The 24,502-nt window shown below is 36.2% G+C and overlaps 1 protein-coding gene across 5 annotated transcripts in view; it reads right to left on the bottom strand.

Annotated features, from left to right (window-relative positions):
- Window positions 1-24,502, bottom strand: part of CCSER1 (coiled-coil serine rich protein 1) — a 1,274,678-nt gene that overhangs the window by 21,086 nt on the left and 1,229,090 nt on the right. The window lies entirely within an intron of this gene.

Genomic DNA, 24,502 nt, shown 5'->3' with positions numbered 1-24,502 from the left:
CTCCCAATCCTTCCCACCCCCATCTCCCTCCCCCTGGGCAACCACAAGTCTGTTCTCTATATCCGTGAATCTGTTTCTGTTCTGTAGATATGTTCATTTGTGTCGTATTTTATATTCCACACATAAGTGGTATCATATGGTATTTGTCGTTATCATATGGTATTTGTCTTTCTGACTTAGAGTATTATGAAAATCTCTAAGTCCATCCATGTTTCTGCAAATGGCATTATTTCATTCCTTTTTATGGCTGAGTAGTATTCCATTGTGTATATATACCACATCTTTTTTATCCATTCATCTGTCGATGGACATTTAGGTTGTTTCCGTGTCTTGGCTATTGTATATAGTGCTGCTGTGAACATAGGGGTGCAAGTATCTTTTCGAGTTAGAGTTTTGTCTGGGTATATGTCCAGGAGTGGGATGGATGGATCATATGGCAACTCTATTTTTAGTTTTTTAAGGAACCTCCATACTGTTCTCCATAGTGGCTGCAGTAATTTACATTCCCACCAACAATGTAGGAGGGTTCCCTTTTCTCCACACCCTCTCTAGCATTTGTTATCTGTAGACTTTTTAATGATGGCCATTCTGACCAATGTAAGGTGGTACCTCATTGTACTTTTGATTTGCAATTCTCTAACAATTAGTGATGATGAGCATCTTTTCATGTGCCTATTGGCTATCTGCATGTCTTCTTTGGAGAAATGTCTCTGTTTAGGTCTTCATATAGTACAATGCTTCTTGAATGAAAGTAGTATTAAAAAAATCACAAAAATATTTTTATTCATGTAATGTCTTCTGTAGACAATTGCTGTAGATTTACATGATGGAAATATTGCTTGTATACAATAAATGAACATATATATATGTGTATTGTATATAATACAATATACATATATAATATAGATTCTTGTATTAATTATAATCTATATATAATTAATATATAGATTCTTATATTAATATATAATTAAGAATCTTGCCTATTGTTTCTCTTGTTTTCTAGTACTTATCATACATATGTATATGTAATATAATCATATTGATTAAATAATGTGAGTCCTAAACTCCTTGCTTAAATGATTCTGTCTTATGAGAAATCTTATCCCATAAGTTCTGTTGGGAGACTACTAAATGTAAGACATTATTACCTAAACTACAAGATAACTTGAGAAAGAAGCAAAATAAAAATACAGCAATTTTATATTGCTCACTTGTTGTTTTATATCAGTAAGGCAAGTTATTTTTAGGAATAAGTCTGACTCACTGAATAAAGGCAATACATAATTAAATACATAGTATAATTTGGGGGATACTACAAACAACAAATACAATTATAGCATCTCATCTGTCATATACTTTAAATGTTAGATTGCTTTTACATAAAATATCCTAATTTATCCTTGTAAATGTACATTAAAACTGGTTTCAAATGCCTTACTCCCATTTTACAGATGGAAAACTGAGGCTCTTAGTAATAACTGGCTTACTCAAGAGGACTCAGGTACTAATATAAGGTCTTTGAATTCCAAGTCATATATTCTATAATGTCTCTTTATCTGTCAAAAAATTAAATAAGTACCCTTCCCTAATTGTTTCGTTGATACTAAAATCTGTGTGCCAATTTCTCTAGGTTTATTAAATGTTCTCCGCTTATTAATTCTGAATTTCATTCATTATATAAAATATACTCAAACTTCACGTAGAAGTTGTTTCCAGATAACTTGAAGTATAACATTATAAGTTATTAGTCATTTAAACCTTTGTATGAATTAGGTTATCAGATTATTCCTGAAGAAAAGGGTTTGAAATAATTGGAAATGGAGGTATCCAGAAGGTGTGGATACTATGTAAGTAGATAAGAATGATGTTGAAAAAAGGGAGACAGGATGTAGACAAATGGCATACCTCACCCCTACTGCCTTCTCTGGCTGCAACCAGAATAAGCATCAAGGTAGTTAGAGTGAAAGAACTATCGGCCCAAGGATGCCAAATCACTTGAAATGTCTCCCTGGATTCACTGGTTCATTTTTCATGATATTCTTTCATTATTTGAATTTAAATAGTTTAGTTATACCCAGATTAAAAATTATATATTCAAGATGCACTTAAAATGTGATTTTTAGGTTACTGGCCATTTTGTATTAGCTTTGGCTATATTTTCCTTCAGAAACATGCAAAATTTAAGGTAGATCAAACATCACTTAAGAAAATTCAGGGGGCATGTATGGGATAGTAATATGATAAATAACAAAATTTGCCTTTTATGCTTGACGCTTTGGTGACATACTACTATTTAAAAGTCCTTCAAAGAATTTACAACATCAAAATAATATTACAAGCATGTATGGAAATACAAAGCATGCAGAGTGGTTTGGGATTTTTGATGAAATAATATTCATTTTCATATACCATATGATTTTCTAAAATGCTTTCATATAGTATAAATAAAGGGTGAGACACAGCAGGAAATGAATTCTGGTATGGAAAGTTATGGTCAGGGTATCATTACCTACAAGTTAGATACAATTTTTAAAAGAAGCATGGAATTTCAAAAATACATTCTTTCACTGTGTAAAGAATTGAGCCTTGGAGATAAGAGGTTTGTTTAACAATAGCAATTTTTCAAATAACCAACCTTTACTTTCTTACTTAAGATGAGTTTATGGGTTTTAGAAACACTTACTATCAAGTGCAAAAAGAAAGTCTGTTATTTTTTTTCCTCTTTGAAAAGCTGCTTTTTCAAAGCAGATAATTTTCCTTATGAACTCAGAGGAGCCTCAAAAAGTCTGCTAACAAAGAGAAAACAGGTGGGACACCAGCTTTAAAGTTAGTCATCCTTAAAAGGATACAGAATTGATTTTTAAATGGAAAGAAAATCAACAAAGCACAAACTATAATGTGAGATGGAACATACAAATTGCTATGATCTAAAAAATACTGTCAACTATTTTCGTTTTATTAATGTCCTTTTTGTGATTTTATTAATTTCAAATATCATAACCTGTTCACCATTGAAAATATGAATATTTTCATTTTGATTTAATAATAACAGTTCAAGAAGCAGTAGAGACTGTAAAGTTAATGTGGTTTAATCCCTTGATTTTTATAAAGAAACAGTGGCTAGGGTTGATAAGTGACTCACCCAAGATTATAAAAATTGTTAGTGGCAGTCAACAACCAATTCCAGATTTCCCAAAGCATTGTTCAATATTTCCATGCAGAGCCCATCAAATTTCATTTTAATGCATAGATACAAGATATGCATTTGATGTAAGAAAAACAAGGTCAAAAGGATTCATATTCAAATATTTAATTATATGTTTCAGCCATTATGCTATATTTCAACCACACTCATGAACTGTGGATATGTAGATAGAGATATATCTGTTAAGTTTGTGGGATAAAAAAGATGGATAAATAGAAAAAATCTTAGAGTAGTACAAGGAAAGGTATTTTGTGCTGAAATAGGGGAAATGAAGGTCAAGGGGTAACCATGTGATAATAGAGATTGCATATGTATACAGTGACCTTTGTAAACTGTGTTCTGTTACAATAAGTTTTGGTTAAAAGAGGAGACATAACCGGATGTTGGCTTAGGGTGGATCTATCTTCATTCCTCAGCTTATAGTCATCTAGAGGTAGAAAGAATAACTCTTTCCTGGCTACAGAGGTGAGCCTACCTGGGCTGTTTGCTGGGGCTAATGACAGACTCTGGGAGGGCTCACACCAAGGAGTACTTCCCAGAACTTCTGCTGCCAGTGTCCTTGTCCCCAAGGTGAGCCACAGCCACCACCCCCCCCCCCCCCCGCCTCTACAGGATACCCTCCAATACTAGCAGGTAGGCCTGGTCCATTCTCCTCTGGGGTCACTGTTCCTTTCCCTGGGTCCCGGTGCGCACACTACTTTGGGTGTGCCAGAGAGTGGAGTCTCTGTTTCCCCCAGTCCTGTCAAAGTCCTGCAATCAAATCCCGCCAGCCTCCAAAGTCTGATTTTCTGGGAATTCCTCCTCCCGTTACCAGACCCCCAGGTTGGGAAGCCTGACATGGGGCTCAGAACCTTCACTCCAGTGGGTGGACTTCTGTGGTATAAGTGTTCTCCAGTTTGTGAGTCACCCACCCAGCAGTTATGGGATTTGATTTTGCTGTGATTGCACCCCTCCTACTGTCTCGTTGCGGCTTCTCCTTTGTCTTTGGATGTGAGGTATCTTTTTCGGTGAGTTCCAGTGTCTTCCTGTTGATGACTCTTCAGCAGTTAGTTGTGATTCTGGTGCTCTCACATGAGGGAGTGAACACACGTCCTTCTACTCCACCATCTTGTACCAATCTCCCTCTCCTCACTTCTCACCACCACCATCCCTCTAGTTCAAGACACCGTTACCTCCTTCTAGGGTTATGGCATCCATTTTTCCATACCTTCACACACATACTAGAGAAAGTTATAGTAATCTTTTTTTTAAATGCAAATCTAATCATGCCACTAGCTTCCTTATTTTCCTTAAATAACTTCCTACTGAATTTCAAGAATATATAAATTTTGTAATGATCGACATGACCCTGAATTATCTAGCCCTACCTACCTCCCTAATTTCTTCCTGGGACAATTTTTCCCCTCAATCTTTGTGTTTCTAGTGACACTAGTCACCTTTGAGTTTCTTAATGGTGAAAATCTGTCTCCTTCCTTAGGTCCTTCAGGTCCTTCATTTTTTATCATCTGCCTGGAAGGTTTTGTCCTTCATTTTTTTTTTAATTTTATTTTTCTATAAGAATTTTTAAAATTGAAATATAGTTGATTTACAATGTTTCAGGTGTACAGCAAAGTGATTCACTTATACATATATATATACATATATACATATATATATTTTTCATATTCTTTTCCATTATAGGCTATTATAAGATATTGAATATAGTTCTCTGTGCTACAAACAGTAGGCTCTTGTTTGTTATCTATTTTATATATAGTGTGTATCTGTTAATCCGAAATTCTTAAGTTTTGCCCTTGATTTATTCCTGAGAGCTGTAGCTCAGTCCCTGGACAATTCTTTTTTTTTCCCCCTGGACAATTCTTAAGAACATCTCACATCCCACAATTTCAAGTAAGTTATAGTATTTTCATAATCTCAACATAAACATATACTGTAACAGTTTTAATTGAATTTTTATTTTATATTGGGGTATAACTGGTTTACAATGTTGTGTTAGTTTCAGGTGTACAGCAAAGTGATTCATATATACATATATATATATACATATACATATATCCATTATTTTTTTCAGATTCTTTTCCATTATAGGTTATTACAGAATATTAAGTAGAGTTCCCTGTGCTATACACTAGGTCATTGATGATTATCTGTTTTACTATATATAAAACAGATAATCATCAATGACCTAGTGTATAGCACAGGGAACTCTACTTAATATTAGTGTGTATATGTTAATCCCAAACTAATTTATGTTAGGTATATGTTAATTTATCCCTCCTAATTTATCCCTTCCCCCCACAGCTTTCCCCTTTGTTAACCATAAGTTTGTTTTCTAAGTCTGTGAGTCTGTTTCTGTTTTGTACATAAGTTTTTTTGTGTCATCTTTAGGTTCCACATGTTAGTGATATCATATGATATTTGTCTTTGTCTGACTTACTTCACTTAGTATTATAATGTCTAGGTCCATCCATGCTGCTGCAAAGGCAATATTTCATTCATTTTTATGGCTGAGTAATATTCCACTGTGTATATATACCACTTCATCTTTATCCATTCCTCTGTCAAAAGACATCTAGGTTGCTTCCGTGTCTTGGCTATTGTAAATAGTGCTGCAGTTAACATTCGGGCATGTGTTATCTTTTCAAATTAGTTTTCTCCAGATATATGCCCAGGAGTGAGATTGCTGGATCATATGGTAGCTCTATTTTTAGTTTCTTAAGGAACCTCCATACTGTTCTCCATAGTGGCTGTATCAGTTTACATTTCCACCAACAGTGAAGGAGAGTTCCCTTTTCTCCACACCCTCTGCAGCATTTATTGTTTGTAGACTTTGATGATGGCCATTCTGACCAGTGTGAGGTGATATCTCATTGTAGTTTCTATTTGCATTTCTCTAATAATGAGCAATGTTGAGCATCTTTTCATGTGCCTTTTGACCATCTGTATGTCTCCTTTGGAGAAATGTCTATTTAGATCTTCTGCCCATTTGTTTGATTGGGTTGTTTGTTTTTTTGATATTGAGCTGCATGAGATATTTGTATATTTCAGAGATTAATCCCGTATTGGTTGCTTCGTTTGCAAATGTTTTCTCCCATTCTGTGGGTTGTCTCTTCATTTTGTTTATGGTTTCCTTTGCTGTGGAAAAGCTTTTAAGTTCAATTAGGTGCCATTCATTTTTGTTTTGACTTTCATTGTTCTGGGAGACATATCCAAAAAGATACTGCTGCACTGTATGTCAGAGAGTGTTCTGCCTATGTTTACCTCTAAGAGTTCCATACTATCTGGTCTTACATTTAAGTCTTTAATTATTTGGGGTTTATGTTTGTGAATGGTGTTAGAGAATGTTCTAGTTTCATTCTTTTATATGTAGCTGTTCAGTTTTCCCAGCATCATTTATTGAAGAGACTGTCTTTTCTCCATTGTATATTTGCCTCCTTTGTCGTAGATTAATTGACCGTAGGTGCATGGATTTATTTCTGGGCTTTCTATTCTGTTCCATTGATATATAAGTCTGTCTTTGTGCCAGTACCATACTGTTTTGATTACTGTAACTTTGTTGTGTAGTATAGTATAGTATAGTGTAGTACACTGTAGTTTTGTAGTATAGTGTGTAGTATAGTGTGATTCCTCCAGCTCCGTTTCTCTTTCCCAGGATTGCTTTGGCTATTTGTGGTCTGTTGTGTTTCCATACAAATTGTAAAATATTTTGTTCTAGTTCTGTGAAAAATGTCATTGGTAATTCGATAGGGATTGCATTGAATTCCTTGGGTAATATAGTCATTTTGACAATATTGATGCTTCCAATCCAAGAACATTGTATATCTCCTCATTTGTTTGTGTCACCTTTTCTTTCTTTCATCAGTATCTTATAGTTTTGGAGTACAGCTATTTTGCCTCCTTAGGTAGGTTTATTCCTAGGTATTTTATTCTTTTTGATGTGATGACAAATGGGATTGTTTACTTGACTTCTTTTTCTGATCTCTCATTGTTAGTGTATAGATATGCAGCAGATTTCTGTGTATTAATTTTGTATCATGCAACCCTACCAAATTCATGATGATCTCCAGTAGTTTTCTGGTAGCATCTTTATGGTTTTCTATGTAGTATCATGTCACCTGCACACAGTGACAGTTCCAATTTGCATTCCTTTTATTTCTTTTTCTTCTCTGATTGCCATGGCTAGGACTTCCAAAATTATGTTGAATAATAGTGGCGAGAGTGGACATCTTTGTCTTGTTTCTGATCTTAGAGGAATTGCTTTCAGTTTTTCAGCATTGAGAATTATGTTGCTGTGTTTTTTTTCATATATGGCCTTTATTATGTTGAGGTAGGTTCCCTCTATGCCCACTTTCTAGAGAGTTTTTTTTTATCATAAATGGCTGTTGAATTTTGTCAGAAGATTTTTCTGCATCTATTGAGATGATAATATGGTTTTTATTCTTCAATTTGTTGATGTGGTGTATCACACTGATTGATTTGTGGATACTGAAAAATCCTCGCATCCCTGGGATAAATCCCACTTGATCATAGTGTATAATCCTCTTAATGTGTTGTTGGATTCGGTTTGCTAGTATTTTGTTGAGAATTTTTGCGTCTTTTCTTCATTTAGTTGATCTTGTAGGCTTTTAGCTTGCCTCTTCCTCTGCAACATATCTGTCTTCTCCTTTTGTCAAACTTACTGTGTTTGTGGTCTCCTTTCTGCAGGCTATAGGATCGTAGTTCCTCTTGCTTCTGGTGTCTGCCCCCTAGCGGGTGAGGTTGGTCCAGAGGCTTGTCCTGTTATCCCCTTGATAGAAGGTTTGATTGGTGTTGTGGTGACCAGAGCCTGCCCTGGATATTGAGCAGGGCCTCCCCTTTGCTCTGTGGTTGTCACTGACCTGTCAGGGGTGGGTTCCACTCCTTAGTTGTTGGAGTAGAGGCCCCCAGATCTGTTTCTTAGCTGTGTTTCTGATCTGTGGTGCGAAGTAGGTGCGATTGGAGCACTCCCACTGGGAGAGAAGCCACTGAGTATTCCTCCCCTGGAGCTGTTCACCTGTAAATGTGCTTTGTTGGGTTATCTATAAACCCATTGCATGGGCTGACAAAGTATACTGTTGTTGGCACTGCTCTCAGTCTCACCTTAACTGTGGGTATGCTGGCAATTGGCCCTGGTGATTCTCAGGCATTGTTTTTACCAGACCACCAGCACAGATCCACTGAGGTCAGGTCCCAGGACTGCAGTAGTCATGCACCAAGACACGCTGCGGGAGGTATGGAGGCAGCTCAGACTCTGGCCTGGCCCAACCCCCGTGTGTACGTGTCCACAAAGCCCAGAGCTGCTAAAGCCAGGCCCATCCCAGCTGTAGGAGCACTTGTCCTGTTGGATGTTTTGCAGGTGCTGAATTTAGGAAGCCATCAGAGGAGGTCTAGCTCTGTGGTTCACGCAGCCACAAGGAGCGATTTCAGCTCTTCTTTCTTAGTCACATGGCCCCTGGGCTCAGCTGTAGTTTCAGCTCCACCTCCGTATGTGTTCCTCCCACCATAGTCTGCTCCAGAGGTTTCCAGAGCACATAAGCCTGTCAGGCAGGAAGGAGTCAAGGTGGCAATAGGGGCGAACAGGCCACCCCAGCAGGAGGATGCTGAGGTAGTGATTGGAGCATGCAAGCCCTTCAGGCAGTGATCAGGGTGAGCAGGCCACCCAGGCTGGGGTCGGGGGGGAGGAGACAATGGCAGCATGCGAGGGGCTCCAGCAGGAACTCTAGTGCCTGCACAGGCAGGGGTTGGCACATGAGGAGAGAGGTTGCAATGGCGGCCCTGCCCTTTGCGTGTCACTTAACAATGGCGCTTCACTTCTGTGGTGGTCCAGGCTTCCTCCATGAGCATTCCCGGTTGCAGAGCTCCTCACTCCCACCCCTCAGGCTATCTCCTCACAGCCAACAGCAGTACTCTCTCCGAGTCTGCTCTCCAAACCCCACGTTCCAGCACTCAGCCCCCATCAGCACTGGCAGACACCTGTCTCAGGCTGGGGTACACAGGGCTGTGGCATGGAAAATCTGTGTAGGTCTCACTCTGTCCTGCCTACCACAGACCAGTTGCTGGGCTCTCCTCTGAGTCCCCAAGGCTCCCCTTCTGTCCCAGATGATCTCCTCACTGGTGAGGGGGCTTCTCTAGATGTGGGAACCTCTCCTCACCTTCAGCTCCCTGCTAGGGGTGCAGGTCCTGTCCTGCTTCTTCTCCTCTTCTTTTTCCTGTCTTCTTTCTTTCATCCTGCCTGGTTACATGGGGTTCTTTCTTGTCCTTTTAGGTGTCTGAGGTCCTTTGCTAGTCTTCAGCAGGTGCTCTGTGAGAATTGTTCCATTTGTAGATGTGTTCCTGATGTATTTGTGAGGAGGGATGACCTCCACGTCCTCCTACTCCTCCGCCATCTTGGAAAGTTTGGCCCTGGACTTTTGTTTGTTGGGAGTTTTTTAATCTCAGTTTCAATTTCAGTACTTGTGATTGGTCTGTTCATATTTTCTGTTTCTTCCTGGTTCAGTCTTGGAAGATTGTACCTTTCTAATAATTTGTCCATTTTCTTCTAGGTTGTCCATTTTATTGGCATACAGTTGCTTGTAATGGTCTCTTATGATCCTTTCTATTTCTGTGGTATCCATTGTAACTTCTCCTATTTCATTTCTAATTTTATTGATTTGAGCCCTCTCCCTGTTTTTCTTGATGAATCTGGATTAACATTTATCAATTTTATCTTTTCAAAGGACCAACTTTTAGTTTCACTGATCTTTTCTATTGTTTTCTTTGTGTCTATTGCATTTATTTCTGTTCTGATCTTTATGATTTCTTTCCTTCTACTAACTTTGGGTTTTGTCTGTTCTTTCTCTAGTTGCTTTAGGTGTACAGTTAGGTTGTTTATTTGAGATTTTTCTTCTTTCTTGAGGTAAGATTGTATTGCTATAAACTTCACTCTTAGAACTCCTTTTGCTGTGTCCCATGGGTTTTGGATCATCTTGTTTTCATTGTCATTTGTCTCTAGGTATTTTTTGATTTCCTCTTTGATTTCTTCAGTGGTCCATTAGTTGTTTAATAACATATTGTTTATCCTCCACGTGTTTGCGTTTTTTACATTTTTTGTCTTATAGTTGATATCTAATCTCACAGCATTGTGGTCAGAAAAGATGTTTGATATGATTTCAGTTTTCTTAAATTTACTGAGGCTTGCTTTGTGGCCCAGCATGTAAACTATCCTGGAGAGTGTTCCATATGCACTTGAGAAGAATGTGTATTCTGCTGCTTTCGGATGGGTTGCTCTATAAATATCAATTAAGTCTATCTGGTCTAATGTGTCATTTAAGGCCTCTGTTTTCTTATTGATTTTCTGTCTGGATGATCTGTCCATTGATGTAAACGGAGTGTTAACGTTCCCCAGTATTGTGTTACTGTCAATTTCTCCTTTTATGGCTGTTAGTTTTGCCTTATATATTGACGTGCTCCTATGTTGGGTGCATATATATTCACAATTGTTATATCTTCTTCTTGGATTTATTCCTTGAACATTATGTAATGTCCTTCTTTGTCTCTTGGAACAGTCTTTATTTTAAAGTCTATTTTGTCTGATAAGAGTACTGCTACTCCAGCTTTCTTTTGATTTCCATTTGCATGGAATACATTTTTCCATCCCCTCACTTTCAGTTTGTATGTGTCCCTAGATATTAGGTGCGTCTCTTGTAGACAGCATATATACAGGTCTTGTTTTTATATCCATTCAGCCAGTCTATATCTTTTGGTTGGAGCATTTAATCTGTTTACGTTTAAGATAATTATCATTATGTATGTTCTTATTGCCATTTTGTTTATTGTTTTGGATTTGCTTTTGTAGGTTTTTTTTCTTCCCTTCCTCTTTTGTTCTCTCCTCTTGTGAGTTGATGACTGTATTCTGTGTTGTGTCTGGATTTCTTTTTCTTTATTGTGTGTATCTATTGTAGATTTTTGGTTTGCGATTACCATCAGGTTTTGATATAGCAGTTGATATATATACAAGATTGTTTTAAGTTGCTGGTCTCTTAATTTCAGATGCATTCCCAATATCCTGCATTTGTACTCTCCTCTTCTCATGATTGATGGTTTTCATATATTTGTGTCTGGGTGATTTCTTACCTATACTGTATGTTTGTTTGCCTTTACCAGTGAGCTTTCCCATTCATAGTTTTCTTGTTCCTAGTTGTGGCCTTTCCTTTTCCACCTAGAGAATTTCCTTAAGCATTGTTGTAAAGCTGGTTTGGTGGTGCTGACTTCTCTTAGTTTTTGCTTGTCTGTAAAGCTTTTGATTTCTCTGTCAAATCTGAACAAGAGCGTTGCTGGGTAGAGTATTCTTGGTTGTAGGTTTTTCCCTTTTATCACTTTAAAATGCCATGCCACTCCCTTATGGCCTGCAGAGTTTCTGCTGAAAAATCAGCTGATAACCATATGGGGATTCCCTTGTATGTTTTTTGTTGCTTTTATAATATTTCTTTATAGCAGTTGTCCTAATGTATGTATACACAAATATATTGTACATTTGTTTAATGCCTGTCACCCATTTAGACTGTAAGTTTTGTGGAAGCAAGAACTGGTCATATTCTTCACAGCTGTTTTCCCAGCACCTAGTCTAGTCCCTGATATAAAATTAGTGTTTGATAAACATTTATTGAAGATAGGTGGAAAAAGAAAGGGATTGAGGGAAATAGGGAAAAAAGGAAAAAGATCAAACATGGAGATATGTTCTCAACTAAATTCTCCAGAATGAATATAATTTGAATTACTGCAAAGGCAGGAAGGCATCCCTGGCATGATGAATAAGGAGGAGGTACATATTTACAAGGCCTATTTGGTATTACGTTTTCTTGCTAAGAGGGAGCAGTATGTTCACAAAGAGATGGAATGGAAATATTATACATGTAAGTAAGTTGTCTGGATTTGCCTGCTAATTTAAGGAGTTCAGAATTGTAAATCAAATGAAGATCTCTTGAAAGTTTGTGAAAAAGTAAATGACATGACAAAGTGGTTTAGGAAGGTTAATTGGATAATTAAAAATTAATCAGTCCAAGGTGAAAGTGTCTCAGATAAGGCAACCCAAAACGCATATACTTGTTAGGGATCTAAGGAGGCATGTGTCACCAACAGTGGTTATATTTAAAGTTACACATTATCCAAAATTAAAATGTCTCACATAATAGGCAAGAATAAAAAATTTTCAAGCTCTGAAAAAAACTGCAAAACCTTTAAGAAGACTTGTAACTTATTTCATTGTTATTTATACACAGAATTAATTAAAATATGATAAAACATGGGCATCAAATATATGGCATCAAGTAAATTTCAATTACATGGTAAGAAATAGTTATACATGTTGAATTTATAACCTACATATTTCAGGTAATAGTTTATTTGCAGAATTTATGTAAAAACATAACGTACTGCTTCTCATCAATAATATGAACAAATGATGAAACATTTTGTAGTAAATATTGTGTCTACAGTTTTCCATAGATTATTTTTTTCTGGGAAAGTTTATTAACAGAAAAGTTATATAATGCACAACATTAGTGTATTTCTGACTGGATCATGTTGCTCAGGGCCCTGTCAATATGAAATGAACTCCTCCAAAACATATTTATCCTACCTTATTAGGGTGATTTCCCTGTACCCATCTAAGTGGGTCTGAGATATCATCCCTCTTCATAGACATTTCTAATACATCTAGAATCCAAAGACCCTTGCATTTTTTCTTTTGAAATGTATTTTTTCTCTGAATTAACTGACCAGGCATTGAGATGAGTAGTAGAGGATTGTGTCTCCAGCCCCTTAACTGGAACTCCATAGGTGAAAGGGAATCATGGAAACTCTGATTTTGTCATTTAGTATGTACTGGTTGTTGAATGAAGAATGGATAAAGAGGTCATCAGTTTTCCCAGTACCTATGTTTTATAGTGATTTTACTATACAATAGCTGAGACAATTTTAAAAGAATGTGACATTGCTAACAAAGCATGCTGTGAACATTTCATAAGTAAAGAAACAAAATTCTCCAGGATTCCAGTATCCAGAATGTTTCAAAACATCCTAACATAGATTCCTCCTTAGTGCTCTCCTCATCTGGCCCAGGCCATGACCTTTGCAAGATCATACCTGAGAGCCGATAATTTGCACAAAGTTGTAGCACTCCTTTTGCATCTCTTCAATCTGTCTCACAAGAGATACTATGGTCTAATAATTATAATCATAATTTTAAAAAATTATATATAGTTCTTGTATAAAACCATGTATAATTTTTGTACTGCTTAGTGTAACCCAGAGGAAGTCAAGAAATTGTGAAACAGCAAAACCTCTGTATTTCTTTTTTTGTTGTTGTTGTTGTTATGCGGGCCTCTCACTGCTGTGGCCTCTCCCATTGCGGAGCACAGGCTCCGGACGTGCAGGCCCAGTGGCCATGGCTCACGGGCCCAGCCGCTCCGCGGCATGTGGGACCCTCCCAGACCAGGGCATGAACCCGTGTCCCCTGCATCAGCAGGCGGACTCTCAACCACTGCGCCACCAGGGAAGCCCCTATATTTCTTTTTTTAAGGCCTTATGTTTATTAACTAAGTCATTCAAATAATATTTGTTGAGGAATTTCCATGCATATTGCCCTGAATGAAGTACAGGGAACACAAAAATGAGTATCACATGAAGTATGCCCTCAAGGATCTAATGGTCTAGCAGAGAAACCAGACAAACAACTACCATTGGTTGATCCTTCTCATTTTCTAAATAATTTTATCTTTCCTGACAAAACCTCTGTATTTCAACAAGGTACTTAAGAATGAATCATTCCTATTTTCTTTTCAAAAGCCAAAGGACTCTATGCAAAACCTCTTTGTGTCCTCATACAAAGTAGACTGACAGATATCCCAAATAACTGCAGCCCAGAAAATATACTACAGTATATGCTATAGATATGATGCGATTAAACAGTAAATTCTGCTTATCCCATCCAAGGAATTACTGCCAACAAAGAAATGTTCAGTTATTTTCCATGGCATCTGTGTTTTAGCTCAATGGTATACCTGGTTTTAACTACAATCACATGTGTAAGTTGAACTATCTACCCAAAAGTGGTAGGAAAGACCTCTTCCAGGGAGGCAGCTCAGATATAATTGGTGCGCAAAAAAAAAAAAACCAAGAAAGTAAATAAAGTTTATAAAATCTGGACAAGAATGGTTCACATAATAGAAACAGTGCCATTCAAAGGAATTGAAACCATTTCTAGGTAATACATAATTAGGACCAAGAGTTTTTTGCACAGTGAATTAAAAGGAAACAGACTATTCTGTATTAAAATTGATTTAAAGTTGTTATATAAAATAGGCACTTTAAATATATTTATGATCTTAAAATGTGGGATAAGGATAAAAAGAGCAGGATATAAGATCAGACATGGGGTAACCAAAGGGTGGAGCACATTAACAAAAAAGATCTGCAAAACTCAAATAATGCAAAAAGAAGAGAAGTCCTACTGTAAAAGCTTATTCTCTTAGCCATATTGTCTCTAAGTATTTATAAATTCCTCAGTAAAATTAGAAATTTATTAGAGATTCCAACTATACATTAGTCATGGCTTCTGTATATAGTTTAGGCTTAAATTATGACATGTAGTATGGAATTAGTCATTCTCGAGCATTCCTCTTGCTGTCTTTATGAAGAAGCATTAAGGCATTCATTCTCAGATTCTGTTGTGTATAAAAATTACCTTATTATCAGCTAAAATTACTCCTGGTATGCACGCACCATAGATGCAGTAGTTCTGATGCAGCAGTTCTGGGGTTGGCTCAGAATTTTTGAATTATAACATGCATTTGCATTTCATATGATCCTAAGACAAGTAATCTTTATAGCCTACTTTGAGTAAAATGTGTCCCTAAGGTAAATAACCCCATCAAGTCTTTATATAGGTAATGACCCTTAGCTATTATAGTTAAATCTCTGACTCCTAATTCAAAGAAGTAGCATTGTTTATAAAGTGTTACCATAATCAAACTACATGCTACATATCAATTAGAAAACACATCTCCTTGAGTTTTATATCATACAAATTAGTGCAGTTTCAAATTCCAAATACAGGTAGCTAGAGTGACAGATATATAGCTATAGAAGACTACTTCAAGTGTGATTTCAATCAGACAAAAAAAAAAAAAACCAGTTGTAGATAAATCCTGCATTTACAAGAGAACCTCTTCAGGAATTGTCCATATAGAGGCTTGGACATGCAGAATCTCAACTAACAATTCAGTCAAGATTTGAATGTCCAGAATGGTAGACCAGAGACATAGTGATCTTTTCCCTTTCCCTTATAGAGAGCGGTTCCTGCACAAACATATTCTTGTCTACATGTACCAACATTTTCTATAAAGAACAAGACCACTCTTTACTACCATGTAATACTAAAAATAACAAATCTGCTCAAAAGACAACAACGTAGAGGGGAATCCTAAGTATTTTGAGTCTTACTCCCAAATTACTCCCAAATTACATGCTATTCATCGTAGGACTTATGGTACTCCTTCAGGTGCACGCACAGAGAACTTTTATTTCTATCTATCTGAGAATCATATCTGAGAATCATATCAGGAGAAAAATGATGTAGGAACATGTTAGATTAAAAAAAAATGATTCGATAAGTCAGTGTTTCTCAACTGGGACAATTTTTCTTCTCAGGGTTCATGTTATGTTCAGGATGGAGGGCAGTATTCGTGTATAGGGAGAATTAACAAAGAAATAATAAAGAATTATCTAGTCCAAAATGTCAATAGTGTCAAGGTTGAGAAACCTTGCCACAGATTAAAATGGTAATTCCCTCCAATATTTCCCTGAATTTACTCAAGTACTCAAGAATGCAACATTTTCCTGACTCTGACAGTTGATATAACCATAGATCTAATTTACCAATTGAGGTTCAATCATCTCTTTGGTATACTCATTTGTAACCATGTCAACTGCTTATCTCACAGCCCCTCAGTTTGGTGCCTATCAGCCTCCAGCATAGACAATGATCCAACACAGGAAGTCATTTAGCTGCAGTAAGTAATTGCTCTTTATTCCATGCTGTTAGGAAGCACTCTTGCTTATTGATTTCGGGCTGCACCTGAAGCATCGCTACAATTTTTTTTTCTAACAACCTGAATCTGCTCCTACTGACCAACTAATGCTGTCCTTCTGGCAAAATATGCTACACCAAAGACACAGAGCAAGGAAAGCGTGCACATAAAGTCAAATGCTGCCATGAGAGAGAGCCAGTGACTGGTGCTTGCTTATCTACCACCACCAGAGATGAAACCAATTGAAAAGGAACAAATTAGAAAAACGTGACATGCTGTTTCCCTCTGTTCCCTACTTATTAATATTAATTAACCAATATAATTATGTGGCTGCATGCGTTTAAGTAGCAACTCTCGATTAGCTTTCACATAAATTGTCCAGGGGGTCTGTTGGTAAAGCCCTGATCTGTGGAAAATTTCCCTTTGACTAACAAGTAATTTTAGGTAGTAAAGCATACTAGTTAATAATCTGAGCTCTGACATGTGCTTAGATTATATCCTATCTTAGTCACTTAAAGGCTGTATAAATTGGCAAATTCTTTACTGTCACTGAGCTTTGTCTTCCTCATCTATTAAATGAGGATGTATGGTTGTCATAAAAGGATGATGATGTGATTGATAAAAGACATGAACAAATAGAAAAAAAGCATCTGTAATGACAAGGATGTGAAACTCAATTGTCAGTGAGACAACTGTTCAAAGTGAGAAACAACAAAACAGCCTACCTTAGGTGCAGACTTCCCAGTCCCCAAGGCCCATGAATGAGGTCCTAAAATCTTGGCTTTGCCATTCTCACATAAGTTTTCATATAGTCCCTTCACCATTTTGAGGATTCAGGCTCTGTACCTGTCTATTCACCAAGAACAAATAATTGATGCAAGATACGTGAGAATCTTCCTGGGTTTTTAACTAAGACTATCTGAACTACAGGTCTTTCCATTTTTCCAGCCACAACATCTCTCATCACAGTCAAACATCAAGCTTTCCTTAGGGCCATCTCCACAAATATAAAGAGGTATAACAAAGCATCTGACTCTTAGAGAAGATTAAAGAGTCAAATGAGATAACTTACATGTCATGTGCTTAGCACAATGTTTGGCACATCATAATATTAGGATGATGGTTACTGTATATAAGAATGTCAGCAGAGTAAATAGGAACATGATGTCTACAACAAAAGTAAGATACTTAGTATTTCATCACAATGAAATTTTCATAGATATGTTAAATACATTATTGTATAATGTATAACTATGTCAAAATATAAAAGATTAAATATGCAGCATTATAAAGGAAATCATTGTATTTTTCTTCACCTTGCTCTGCAACTGGTAGTAAATCATTGCTGTCCTCAAGCTGATAATGGTCTTCTTGCAATAAGAAGCATTTCCCATTATTTCCAATATGTAAATATATCCGGAAAATTTGGCCAAAGTTATTACTTCTATCCCTCATCACTGTGTCGCTATGAAGCTAGAACTCACACTCCTTTGAAGCTAGGGTAAAGTCTCGTTTCTCTATTAACATGAAAAAAATGTAAGAAATCTGATTTCTTTCTTGGCATTTATTGTGGGTTAAAATTCAAGTTATATTGTGTTGTAATTTACAAGGAAAAGTAAAAACAGCTTTTGAAATTCGGCTGTCATGACCATGAAACCACTTGCCCTAGTTAAGCCTACAGTGCATGCTATGTTCCTTCATCTTCTGTATTTGTGGTATTAGCCACTGAAGAAAAGGTATTTCAGTTGTTCTACCATTTAGTAGGACTATTTAGGGTTTAGGTAACAAAAGGTATCTCACTTCTTTTGATGCATTTACTAGCCTTATTGTGCAGCATGGTTTACTAATCCCTTCTTTCCAGAAGCCACCTAGTCTATTCTAACATATTCTTTGAGAAATCCTTTTCTGTGGAAATACGTTCTTTTTCCAGTTAACATTTATTCATAATGTTGCAGTCAAATTTTGCTTGTTGCTTATGTTGTCACCCTATAGTTACTCTTTTATATCATGAGTTATCTAAGGGAGAGGATGATACTTTTTTAAAATATGTATTCCAAACCACCAGTAGACAGCTATAAATCCTCTATACTCTCAGAAAAAAAGATTGGGAAAGAAAAGGATGATGCAATGAAGAAAGTGTGTATTAAGGTGGGTAAGCAGGTTACTGGAAACATTTTAGACATATCTTTATGACTCAGTTTTTAACCATGAAGCACCTAATGACTTGTCTAATATATATTATTCAAATCATATAGATACATATATAGATGAATGGATAGATAGATACACACATATACATATACACTGTCACCACCAATGAGTATTTCTGTGTATATAATTCATTAGCATATCAAACACATAACAAAATAGACATACTCATCTTCATCTTATCTTTAGGTATCTGTTAACCTACATAATTACTGCCAACTGCAGAATAATCAATTTTGTTAACACACTGGGGTGGGGGGGAGCACAGGCATTCTGTATAGCATATGAAGAAATAAAAACTATTCCCCGTGATTGTGGGAAATAATGTTCCAGAACATTTTAACCACATTTAACCATCAGGATACAGTGTTTCTCATAAAACTAAAGCTATGTTATGACTCAGTTGACTGATTTTAAAGAGTTAGTTTATATGACAACCTAAGAAGCAGTCTAGCTGTCTAATTCCTGATATCAGTGGTTTTCAAAACTTCAGTGTGGTGAAAGAATCACCTAGGAGGCAAGTTAAAATGATACACTTTCACCTTCAGAAAATTTGAAGCATTAAGCCTGCTGTATTGGGACCTAGATTCTGCATTTTAAACACAGTTTCCAGCAAGTTGGTACTTTACCATGTAAGTATTTTCTGAGTATTTATTACACTTAATAAAATAATTTTGGAATTTTTTTCAAAAATCCTACTGAAAATAACAATACATGTCAAGAACTGTGAAGGGCTGGAGACTTTGCTCTGCTTACAAAATGACAAGTTGGCCCACTGTAGTCTCATGGATGTTGTCAGAAGACATTTGAATCCAGGGTCAAGACCCAGGGACTTTATGCCTTGGCATAGCAGGCAGCATAAGCTCTATGTGCACATCAATTCCCCGTGCTCCCAAGTCTCCCAGTGGGTCACGGGCAAAGCAGCTCAGGTGGATGCTGCATAAGGAAGATTTACATCAGAGTTGAGGAAGCCCAGTCTTTGAAAGGGGGCTACTATCAGACCTGTCCAACTTGCATTTTAAACATTAATGCTGAATGTCCAAGAGTTTTTGTTTTTATCAGAAGAACCATCCACCATTTCTAACATATAATTTTGCCTTAGACAAGCAAATGTGTTTACCAAAAGAAATGCGTTCACGTGATAAGAAACAAAATACTAATTATTGCCTAACTCATTCAAAGTTTTATTTTTATGGCACAGTGATTGAGAGCAATATGTGAAAGTGAAAGGCAGGAGAATCTGCTGGTTCAATTCAGCATTTTGAATAAAACGTAATATTCAAATATTCTCAAGTGTTGCTTAAAGACGTGTTAGATCAGAATAAACTGAAGATGTATACGGCAGGACCCTTAGAAGGTCCTTAAACAGGCTAGATATAGTATTTCTGGATGTTTAACTCAATTTCATAATCTCATTGTTCTAATACTATTCATTGGAGTTAATTTTATTCCTCATGATAAAATATAATATGCTAGAATAAATTGTGACTTCTGAGGAATTTTTTTCTCTGCCTTGTTGGAAAAGTTATGGAATCCACAAGAAGACCTCTTTGAAAAGTAATTTTTGTGTGACTTAGTCTTCCTGGCAGTTTTCCTATATCTCTGGAAACAATGGTTACTCATTGGAACTCATTGGTACTCATTGGTAACTCATCTGGAAACAATGGAAACTCATTCATCTTCTGGGTATTTTCAATTACCAAATATTTCTTCCTGTGGCCCTCAAACTCTAACTAGCAGCTTAGCATAGACACAGTAACTACAGACTCGTCAGTGAGATACCCATGAGCTGACTGAACCTAGAGCTAACTCATACACCTAAAAATACAACAGGTATTCTTGGTAGGTAGTCACATTAAAAAAAATGAAGACCTGGGGTAAATATCAGATATTTATGGGTCACTTAAACATGCTTTTCCAAGTCTCTGAAAGTGTGTTAAAGAAGTTATCCAGTAAAGTTATCTGAAAAGTTCCAATCAAAATAGAAAAATTATGACTTCTTACCAGGGGGGGTTCATATATGTTGACCTTTAACTATATCTACTTGTTTTAAAGTGGTAGTCATTTAAGTTCAAATACATTCTAAAAGATCTACATTTTTACTCTCTTCTCCCAAATTTTGTTTTGATGTCATATTTTACAGCTTCATATTTATCCATGCACTGTTTATTGTTATATTTGCTTTTATAATTTTTTGTCTTTTGATCTTCATACTGGCTTATTTAAATGGTTGATCCTCAGTCCTTACTAGATATTTGCCTTTCCTAGTGGGATTTTCCCTTTCCTATAGATTCTTACTTCTTTTCCTCTAGAGAAGGTACTTTAACCTTTAACATTTATTTTATGGTAGGTTTAGTATTGATGAACTCTTTCAGTTTTTGCTTGTCTGAGAAATTATCACCCCTTCAATTCTAAGTGATAATCTTGCTGGGTAGAGTATTCTAGGTTGCAAGGGTTTCCCTTTCAGGACTTTGAATGTATCATGGCACTCCTATGGCCTGCAAAATTTCTGCAAAGAAATCAGCTTATAGCCTTATGGGGATTCCCTCATATTAAGACTCTTTGTTTTTCTCTTGCTGCCTTTAAAATTCTCTTTATCTTTCACTTTTGCCATTTTAATTATGATATGTCTTGGTGTGGGTTTGTATGGGTACATCTGTTTTGGGATCCATTGTGCTTCCTGTACCTGGATATCTGTTTCTTTCTTCAGGTTTGGGAAGTTTCCAGCATAATTTCCTCAAATAAATTTTCAATCCCCTTCTTTCTCTCTTCTCTTTCTTGGACTCCTAAAATGTGATGTTGTTATGCTTGATGTTATTCCAGAGATCTCTGAAATTGCTTTAATTTCTTAAAATTAATTTTTCTTTCTGTTCTGATTAGATGATTTCCATTATTCTACCTCTGGATCACTTATGCATTCTGCTGTATCATTTAGTCTGCTGTTCATTACTTCTAGTGTGTTTTTCATTTCAACCACTGAAGTCTTCATTTCTGATTGGGTCTTTATATTTTCTAGTTCCTTGTTGAAGTGCTCATTCTCTACATCAATTCTTTTCCCTAATGTAGTTAACATTTTTATTACCACTGCATTGAATTCTATATCTGGTAAATTATTTATTTGTTTCATTATCTGGTTTTTTTCAGGGGTTTTCTCTTACTCCTTCAAGCGAGAGTAGTTTCTCTGCCTTTTAATTTTGCTTAACTTTCTCTGCCACTATGAATTTTGGTGAAACAGTTACCTATTGCAGTCTTGATAATGTACACCCTCATTCAATTTCTTTCTCACCCTCAGCATGTGGGTTTACGTTGATCTAGAATTCGTGGCTCTGAGATAGGGATGCTTTAGCTATAATTACTCAGGAACAAAACGTCATTGTCCTGCTCCAGCATTTCTGACTTTATCAGCCGTATGGCAAAAATCATCTTCTCAGCCGCAAACGTCACACTACTGAGAGTCATCATTAACTTCTCATTCCTTAGCCAACATATATGTTGGCTGATCACTGACAACTACAAATGGAGACTCCCTGTTCCTTCTGCCTTGTTCTTGCTGACCTTGCTGACCTTGATCCATTATCCACAATGCAGCCTACGTGATTTTGGGAAAATATTTTTAATCATATAATTCCCTTGGAAGCTCCAGTGTCTCCCACTGATCTCAGATTAAAGTTCAAATTTCCTAAATCATTATAATGCCCTTCAGTACCTTTCTTGCCTCCTTTGTCATTTCTAGTATTTTTGTATTCTAAATTCCAGTCATGCTGAGATCTTTTATTTCCTAGGCCACAGCATATTCTCTCATCTCTGTTTCCTCTGCTAAAGACTTTCTTTAGTCCCTCCTCACTTGGCTAATTCTACTTACCCTTCAAGTTAGAGAATAAATGTCAGTTCTTCCAAGAAACCTTCCCTAACGCCACAGTTACATGCCTATCCAAGGGCTCTGATGGCAGCCAATAAATAAACATAACAGCCAACTCACTATGTTGCAATTTTCTGCCTATTATTTATACCCGACCATATCATAGAAACCAAGAGAAAAGTAGTTATGTTTATTATCATGCAGTTGTCTTCTCACTGCCTAGCACATGGCTGATACTGAGTAGATACTGTGTCAACATGTAATGAATGAAATATGTTAGTACACTATGCCAGGAGTATTATGGTGAAGGGATTACAATTGACCCTTGAACAACACGGGTTTGAACCACACAGGCCCACTTATATAGACAATTTGAAAAAACTTGCAGATAAACCACATAACCTAGGAATATATTTAAGAAAAAGTTACGTCATGAATGCATAAAATATATATAGATATTTGTGTATCCTTACATAGGCATAAGTAATATTTAGTGTGAAATTAATAACCTGTTAGTTTTCTGTTTTATGACTTCGCTTTCTAAGAATTATTACCATACAGTATGCTTCTCTCTCATAATTGTAAAAAGTGCTTATCCAGTCTATCTTTATAGGTAAGAGGTTTTTTTCTATGTAACAATGTTTCCAATATTGTATTACGAATATGATTGTAGTACTCTATGCCAAAAAATTTTTACAAAATTTCATTCATTAATGTGTAGGCTAGGCTACCGTGAAGCAATCGTGTCAAATACACTAGGCTACCATAAAGCAATCATATTGTTGCTGCTTCAATAACAATGCATGAATCATTATACCTGTAAATAAATACGAATTTCTTTTTCATATCATCTTTTCACTTTTGATGTCTAGTGTTAGTAATACTTAAAACATCTACAGTGTTTTGTATCATATAAGAAAATATTGATGTAAATAGTAGCAGACAATTCATCTTGTAAAGATATAATGTAAACTTATGGTATCAATAAATACAGTACTGTAAATGTATTTTCTCTTCCTTATGATTTCCTTAATATTTTTTCTCTAGCTTTCTTTAGTAAGAATACAGTATATTATACACATAATATATAAAATATATGTATATTGACTGTTTATGTTATTGGCGAGGTTTCTGGTCAACAATAGGCTATTAGTAGTTTGGGGGAATCAAAAATTTTATGAGGATTTTTGACAGTGCAGGGTTTGGTGCCCCTAACCCCCAGATTGTTCAATGGTCAACTGTATATAGATATAAAAATTTACTATGATGTAGGAAATTTATCTGTCCCTAGGCATTCTGATAACAAAGTTATCTTTTAAAGAGTTTGAATGTGAAAAGAATTGTCATAATATAAGGTGACGATTTTTGTCCACTGAACCTGACCAAATACACTAAGAATGAAGTTAATGGTGCAGGTCTTTATTCATATCACTCCAATTGGCAAGCACTATGGTTACTTTAACTGTTTTGACCACAGAGGTCCCAGCTGCACTTATCCAAAAGGCAATGTTTTACTTCCTTTATGATGTGGAATTATTTAGAATAACAAAGGTAGTCTAACTTCAGCTTTTTGAGGAAAACTAAAGTGTAAATTAAGTAATTTTTAAGAAATTAAACTATTCTAAGACATTCTAAGGGTTGAAAGTATACAAAGATGACTAAGGCAAAGTCCCTGCCTTAAGTAGCCCGTAGTTTAGAAGTGAGGCAAGTAATTACGTGCAAAAATATAAGAAAAACTAACAATAGCTATAATAATAATAAAAGATGCCATGAAGATAGAAGGGTGGGCAGTATTGCTTTCAGCAGGTTCAAGGCGTGAGATCTGAAGAATATTACGGAAGATATCACATGAGGACTTGGTGGTGGCTAAAGTTTGGGTGAGTGGAATAAGGATTTCCATGGGGAAGTAGTAGCATTGTTATCAACGACTTGTAGTAAAACAAGGGAGTGCAAGGCCTGTTTGGGGAGCATCAAGTATCCATACACGTGCAGTATATATCGAATGGAAAGACAGTGGTGTGGTAAAGAAGTGCTGTGGATGAGATCGGAAAGGAGGACATGAATGCTATATTCAAAAGGGCTTTACTCAGTGAGTAATAAGGATCCATTTAAAGTTTCTAACCAGTGTGGTTATGAATGAACAAA

Source organism: Orcinus orca, chromosome 4, assembly GCF_937001465.1.
Source record: "Orcinus orca chromosome 4, mOrcOrc1.1, whole genome shotgun sequence".
Classification (NCBI taxonomy): domain Eukaryota; kingdom Metazoa; phylum Chordata; class Mammalia; order Artiodactyla; family Delphinidae; genus Orcinus; species Orcinus orca.
Note: the sequence above shows the minus strand (reverse complement) of the source record. Positions and strands in the feature narration are given on the sequence as shown.